We start from the raw sequence: 8,257 nt of genomic DNA, 5'->3' as shown, positions 1-8,257 counted from the left end.
TTTTTTTTTTTTGCAAGACTCGCATGCCTGCTCACATGGAGCTAAAAAAAAGGGGCAAAGGACTTCGTGTCACAATTGTTACAAATGCTGTGAGCTACTTTCTGTACTGTTTTGAAGATTCACCCAATGCCACCCCTGGCCTACGGATATTTAGTGCATAGCCTAGCCTCCAGGCCTAGCCCCTACTAGCTTGCATGGTCTTTCTGGTCTTCTCTGCTTTCAACTTCATTCTTTCCCTTCCTTCCTTTCTTTCAAGCCTTTTGTCCCTGGGGGTTGTCTTTCCTTTCTTTCACTAAAACATTTGAGAAACCATATGTGACACGATCAAGGGAAATGAGTCGGATGTCGCTAATATTGATTTTGAGATATTGGCAAAGAAAGTGTTAAAATTCTTTTGTTTTATATTGTTTTCAGCGATCAACAAATTGACGTAACTTTGCAAAGAAAAGTCTTTTTAACATGGGGTTTTCAGTTTCTGAAATTTCGAAATGTTCCCCTTAGAAACGTATATAAAACTCATTTTCGACCAGGGTCGACATGTGACTCATTTCCCTTGATATGTCACATATTGAACTAAACCCCAGGAACTAAACTATGCTGTTGCATTGATTGAGAAGCACTGAGAGTTTTTGAAAAACTTGTGGCCCCCTTTTCAGCATTCTGTCACCCAAAGACCCTGTTGGCATATTTTTGATACAAAAATAATATAAAAACCATCCTTTGTCACCCAAAGACCAAGATGTTACCGTACACTTTATTTAGATCTGTCATCCAAAGATCAGAATTCCAGGTTTTGTAAAAATAAATGAACTAATTGTTTGTCTACCATAGGCTTTTCAGAAGAAAAAAAGGCAGAAAAGGAATAGTTTGCATTATCTGCAATGCTTAGTCAAAGCCATATTATAACATTTGCTGAGGAAGACGCCCTCACTGAATTTTTAAAATTCCTTTTTTTTCTCTATTAAATTGTACTTTATTAAACCAATATATCCTGCAAAAATCAAGACTGTAAGTGCTGTAGTTTTGTCAAAATCCGTGATTTTGAATTAAAGGCTGATTCAGCGCTTTATTATTACGATGGAATTATTAGTCGAACGCATACACGATGTTCATAACACACAGTACGTCACGGCGCATGGGGGCGGTGATATACACAACAAAGGGTCGTACCATAACATGACCGAAGGAGTGGTAATGCGTATTGGCGACATGTGCGCTGGTAGTAAATTCCAATTTTCTTTGCTTTGCCGTAGTTGTTCGCTCAAAAATAAAAGGGGATATATCTGACAGTAAAAGCTAACATTTTATGGCAAAGAAATGCTAATCTATTTTGTTTGAAAATGTTATAATATTGCTTTAATAAGTTATTCAGAGATAAATGTTTGCCAAAATTTAAGTCTCTGGATTTGTTTATCTTCATCTGATGACATTTACATCACAGATAGTGCAAACAATTCTTTTCCTGAATCCCTAGTGTTTTAAAGACCCAATTCTTCTTTTTTTTTTTTTTTAAAGATTATGAAATATCAGTCATATAAGTTTTAGAGTAGAAACAATCAAGAAACAAAAATATCTGAAGTTTCAACATTAAAGTTTCAACTTTAATTACAATTTTATAAATAACATGTACGGTCATGCACACAATAGACATTTTAAAGATCTCAGTATTACAGAATATATTATATAATTATCTAAACGAGTGACCTCAGACAAAATCTACACAGTTTACATATAATTTAAGAGCATTAGGAAGCTCAATTTGAAACTTACTCTCCCTCTGTGGAAGATTCAGATTGAATTCTCTAATGTGTTCATTCCATTTGAAATTCATACTCCCCCTGTGAAAATATTTCCGAAGTCTTCCACAGGGGTAGTTTGAATTTAAAAAGGAATAGCCCATTTTGTGACAACATGTCTGTCATTTGTACAGACCCCGGTACAGACAGCTAAAACATGTACCGGTATCAAAACTTCCAGGCCTACTTTCACATGAGCATCCTATATGAAGTAGGCCTCAATTATGTAGCACACTTCTATCAGATTTCAGTTGAACAAGACTTATGTCACATACATGTATATAGACAGCAAAATTAATTATGTTATTTTATATTACAAAAGCTACAATTTTGTTGATGAACATCACAAAAAGACATACATTGTACTATTTCAGAGTGTGTGTACACTGCACAAACAGTGTTTAGCATTTAAACACTTTTCTAACCACATTCTTGCCTTCACTTTGTAAATGTGTTTAAAAATACTAAACAGGTTTAGAGTATTGATGGATAATGTTTAGTCATTGAACATTGATGTTTAGTACATAATTTAATACATAATATTTTTTTTACTTGGAGAAAAAGGAATCTCTTGGAAAAATGAGCCTATAAGATTTTGAAAAAAGTCCACAGTGAGTACTGTTTTACTGGACTAGAACCAGTGGCGTACAGCTGCCTCCCCCCCCCCCCGGCGAAGTCTGCCCCTCCTCTTTCCCCCTGTGGTATGCCTTTTATTTGACACTTTTCGTCAAATTTGCCAGCTGAAAACTTGCCTTGCCCCCACTGAAACGCTGAAAAAGTCCTGGCTACACCACTGACTAGAACTATGAAATCTTGCTATCATTTTATATAACAGTCCTGATGAACATGTGCAGCATTTAAAGCTTCCAAACATGTTTACAAAGTGCAGGCAGGAATGTGTTCAACGACTACACATAGTTTTTGGTGTGTATAACTATGGCTTAGTTCAAGTCTTTTTAGTTTTTACAAAAAGAGTATCACACAATCCAAATCCACAATTGAGAGCTGTTAGCCTCAATAAAATTCTGAATTATGTATTTAAAAAAGTTACAAAATATATTAAGCCTTACGGCATATTCATCTTTTCACAACTGAGATGTTTTAGGCATGATCCAAACACTTCAACGGCATCATCTAGTAAGTTTGGAACCTAACGAATCATGGAATCTGAGAGTCCACAACATAGAGACCTGTCAATTTATAAATCAAGTTATAAAATATATTAAGCCTGGGCATTATAATTATATTCAGTTTTCACATTTGAGATGTTTCATGCATATTTCAATTAATAATTTCATACATATATCCAATCACAATGCAACCATCTAGCACAGGGGTTCTCAACTATTGCAGCTTGCAGGCCACGGTGGGCTAAAATCATTTCAAAGATTTGTATTTGAAGACCAATCAAATACATTTTGGTTTGCTATGTTTACTATACATTTCAGAACTGTTCAACGGCCAAGCACACTGGTAGGTGGGACGGATTTGGCACACAGGCTGCTAGTTGAGAAACCCTGATCTAGCAAGTCTGGGACCCAACTACACTCTAAAAATCTAGCTGTAAATTGTTATTTTTATCTACAAAAAGTTTCATATTTTGAAACCCAATCTCCTACAAATCACAAATCCAAAATAAAATAAATCAAAGTTATCACACTCTGAATTGTATCTACATTGTAAACATATCCTAAACACTAACATCCATCCTAAATGATCTAAATGCTACCATTTAGCTAAGCAACATGGTTAGATATCAAACTTGTATATTATTATAATCTAAACACAAACTAAACATTAGTTTAGTTTGTGTTTAGTTTATATGTACACATGTACAGGTTGATCTTTGTATCTAAACATACAGGCCTATAACGTAAACACAAGCTAAACATTGTGTTTAGGATGGGGTATAAGTGTTTAGGATGTGTTTAGATACAATTCGAAGTGTCATAACTTGTAAACCAAAGGGACGGTGTTGTCATTATTTTGGACTTGTGATGTGTAGGAGAATATGAAACCTTTTTCTGAAAAGGAGAAAGGTAGAAGTAGATGACATCTAACATGTTTAAAAAGTGTTACAGCTAGCAAGAGATTTACAGTGATGTATATAGTTGAACATGTCCAACTTTATTTCATCAGCACAGACATTGACTGTTATCATACTGACATATCGCTCATTCTACAAAATCCGGTGCCAATAGCCTTTTTTCCATTCTTTGGTCCACAAAAACTTTGTCGAGCATTTAGGGCATCAAATATGTTGTTTTTCTGGTAGAACTGAACGAGATCTACACGGACATATATAGTTTTCCATACTTTAAATGCTTTCTTCAGCCTGATTAACCCTTGCAAAGGCTCAAAAATCACTAAAAATGCGTTTCCACAGCTAAAGTGTCACATCTAACCCTGAATATTTTCTTTGAATAAATGCGATTTCTTTACATATTTGTTGTTTTTTAATTAGATAACGCACCATCATATTGTTTATCAACATTATTTTTTAGTGATTAAAATGTCTTTGTGTAATTCTAAAATAAATTGCACTTTCCACCAAAACGCTGTGAGCTACGTTACTCCTTTTTAACACACGTTATTGGAAAGAAGTAAAACAGAGGTATCAATGTAATTTGCGGTTTTTAAAAGGAAACACTTATAGGTTTTTAAAAATCACAGTAAAAATTGTGATGCTGTAGCATTTTTGGCATAGAAATGTTGTAAACATTGAAATTTCGACCGACCATGTTAAGATTGGTGAGCTACGTTACCAGAATTCTATAGTATGCACTTGTATTACATGTACTTCCTAATAATATGTGAAAGCTACCAGTGGTCGAACCCCATTTATATTAGAATTAACCGACATAACGTTCTAACGTTTGCAAATCACATTAAAAACATTAAAAACCAGTGAACTACGTTACTGTGAGCTACGTTACACACTCATTTACGCATCTTTCAAAACTTCTATGAAATGGTGAAATCTGTTCTACATTGCACTCAAGTGATCTTTAATTTGCTTTTTATGACCTTGGATTGAGTAAAACCAGCCCATTTTATAGTCGGTAACGTAGCTCACATTACATTGAGTTTTAGTGTTAAAAAACATCATGACTTCCTGAAAGAAAAATATGCAAGTGGTGTTGGCAATTTTTACATCTGAAAGTAGTGATACATTTACTTTTAAAAAACACAAAAAGCAGGTCTTTTGAACAACTTTTATTTTTCAATTTTTTTAGTGGATTGGCACCGGATTTTGTAGAATGAGCGATATTTTCTTTTCACAGAATACTAGCACAATAGACATCCATGATAAAGGACGCAAAGGTGGGTTGTTCTTCACTACAGCATGCACAGTGTGTATAATCTTATATAAAATTACTATAAATCTGTCATAAGAAACTTTTGTTACACAATAAAAATATTTGAACTGGCCCATGTATTGAGTTGTAATTAACAATTATTTGAATACAAGAATAACAAACAAAAATATCATGTGACAAATATGTGACATAAAACTACTACTGTCTGTTCAATTAGCTTAGATTTTTGAATTTTTAAGATATTTGAAAAAATAAAAATTGTGGTCAAAGTCATCAAAGAAAAGTGTTAGCACAGCCTTAGACCTAACGTGATTTATACTTTTCAAATTCTAAAGTTCAATTTAAAACCCCATTTCTTTTCAATTTTGGTCTTTTCCCATGATATTTTTATAAAAAAGCCGTGAGAACGTCGGGTACCATAAACTTTTTGGAAACAATCCATTTAGAGCAATGGGGACGAATGTCACAATGCGCAGAGATTGTATTTATTCGACCATCTGCATCAGGAAGTATTGTCCAGCAAAATATTTGCCAGTATGCCTAATTTGTGTTGAAACCCTACTGTCGAAACATTACGTTAATATTTATGGGAACTAAGGTTTTCTAAAATAGGCCCAGCTTATATAAATACATTCCTTGTGTATTTATTTATTTATTTATTTATTTATTTATTTATTTATTTATTTATTTATTTATTTACTTACTTATTTATTGTGTGAATGGGTCTGAGAATGGGTCTGAGAAGGTGTAGGTATCACAATACCAATAAATTTCCCTATACTTTGTGTACAAAATAGGCTCTATTCAAATGGCTCTACCTACCTTACGGCGACTCAATTTTTCAAGTAATATTTTCCTGAAAGATAAACAAATAAGCAAGTAAACAAACAAAAAGATATATATAGTTGACCATTGAATTTTCGAACTACTGGACCGCTGAAGATTATCAAGTTTGTTCACCTAATTTTCAGAATAGCGCCACTTGTAATATTACCTAGAAACTGGCGTCTTGAGAAATGCATTTAAAATCTGAATAAAAGTACTGAGTCTTTTTAAATCTTGGCAGATGCTTGGATTCAAGCCTACATTTAATAACTGGCACAAATTTTGCACAAAATCTGCCAATTTATTTTTGATTTTGATATTGATTTAATGTTGGTCAACTTTTACCGAAATGCAAAAACACTGCATCGGGACGGAAAGCGTTTAGAGACATTATTTGGTGATGTGAAATCTTCATGGACCTCAAGATGTTTGATTTTATTATTTTCTAATAGTTTTAATACTAATTAACATTATATAACTTCACTAAGAGTGATTGATCTCAAGTTAACATATTTTGGCGCCAAATTCATTTTGGCGCCAAATTCAATTAATTTGCTATCTACTGTAGATAGCACATGTAGAAGGTCATGCAGGTACTGAAATGGATCAAATTAAAATCAGTTTGTTTTGAAAATGATGTCTCCCCATCTGTATATAATGTATAGGGCATGTTATTAAATATATAAATTGTACATAAAGTGATCACTTGTGTGGTTTTTTGTTTTTTTTTAACTGTATGATTGTGGGTTAAGGGGGGGTGGTAAAACACCCATTTTGCTATGTTTTCTTTAAAAATATGAATTTTGAAGAAATAATACACATTAAAATGAGAATATAATGAGCCAGAGTTTACCAGCTAGTGGCTATGGTGCATTCAAATAATCAATAAGTTGCAGTTAATCCTTTCAAGTGAGGTATTCAAACAATGGGCATATCCTCCCTCCCCATATCAATGGACAATGTCATGCTTTTGTATACAACACCTTGGTAAGTGATCTTAAAAGCCTAGCCAATGAGAATGAGAATCATTCTAAGGGCTTAATTTTACATTCAAGTGACCAACCAATCCTATTCAATTAAATACCAGTTTAAAATATCAGTGTTTTTGAAATACAAGCTATATTGGAACAAGCATTGCATGTTTATAGAAGATGGGGCAGAAAGGAAAGTCCTGGAAAAAGAGAAAGGCTACCTGGTTTAGTAAGAACCACAATCTTTTTCCAAAATATTCCAGTTCATCCACAGTTTCAACAACACACAGCAACCTACCTTTCATTAAAAGATTAACTCATGAAGAATTCAACTTAGCCTTCAAACTCAAAGACACTGGTGAATTTACTGCAGCTGGAGAGGACTTCCTGAAGACAAAATTCCAGTCATCAGACGTGATTGGTGGTAGGCTGCGACCAAGGACTCACAGGCTTTCACACGTCGAAGAATCCCTGCAACATAAAACAGAAACTCAAGAAGTCAATTGCTATACAGAGGTGCATCTTCCAACATGTGTGAATGTTATACAAGACTGTGTAGATCAGCACTATCAGAACAACCCAGGGTGCCATGGTCGTCTTGTGACTCAATGTAATCTGTATCAAAAGTGGGGAGTCAGTGCCATTGTCCAGTTGAAATGTAATGTGTGCTCCTTCGTGTCATCAAAGCATAAGCTATACCGTGAAATCTTGCAATCGGTCGTGGACGAAAAACAGCAGAGCCGAATCGCAGTCTAGCCCTAGGTTTGATGAACACAAACATTGCCGTCGCTGGTGCCCAACGCCTTTTGACATCTATGAACAAATCTGTCCCATGTACTGCAAGCCTACAGAAGCAACTGAACACTGTGGGTGAAACTCTACGAGCTATGAATGAGGATAACATGGCAAATCATCGTAAAGGCTTACACGACACTTTGGAGAATGCCGGCTATGCTCGCAACACTCCCATTCCTGCAGAAAGTGATAGACAATATAATGTTAGTCTGAGGAGCTGCAGGGGTAATACGCCATTTGCCCCCGCCACGCAAACGCGAGATGTTCTTGTAGAGAACCTTACTGCCAACAAGAAAGTAATTGCTTTTAATCATGAAAGTAAACTATGCAAGCTTGGACAGGTGTTGAGGGCCAATGGGACTGAAGTTACATGCCCTGGACACCAGGGTTGCACAGCGACCATATCTGCAAGCAGCAATGTAGGCGATGAGAAATCCGGGGGGCAGAAAGCTTGCTGAACAAATTGCCACTGGGAAGGATCCGATAACTGTGGACAAGTTAACCACTGATGCCGATGGCAGAATGGCAGAGGGTTTTGGTTCTACAATGC

The sequence above is a fragment of the Amphiura filiformis genome, chromosome 7 (assembly GCF_039555335.1).
Source record: "Amphiura filiformis chromosome 7, Afil_fr2py, whole genome shotgun sequence".
Taxonomy (NCBI): Eukaryota; Metazoa; Echinodermata; class Ophiuroidea; order Amphilepidida; family Amphiuridae; genus Amphiura; species Amphiura filiformis.
The sequence above is the reverse complement of the archived record's forward strand: the minus strand, read 5'-3'. Positions refer to the sequence as shown.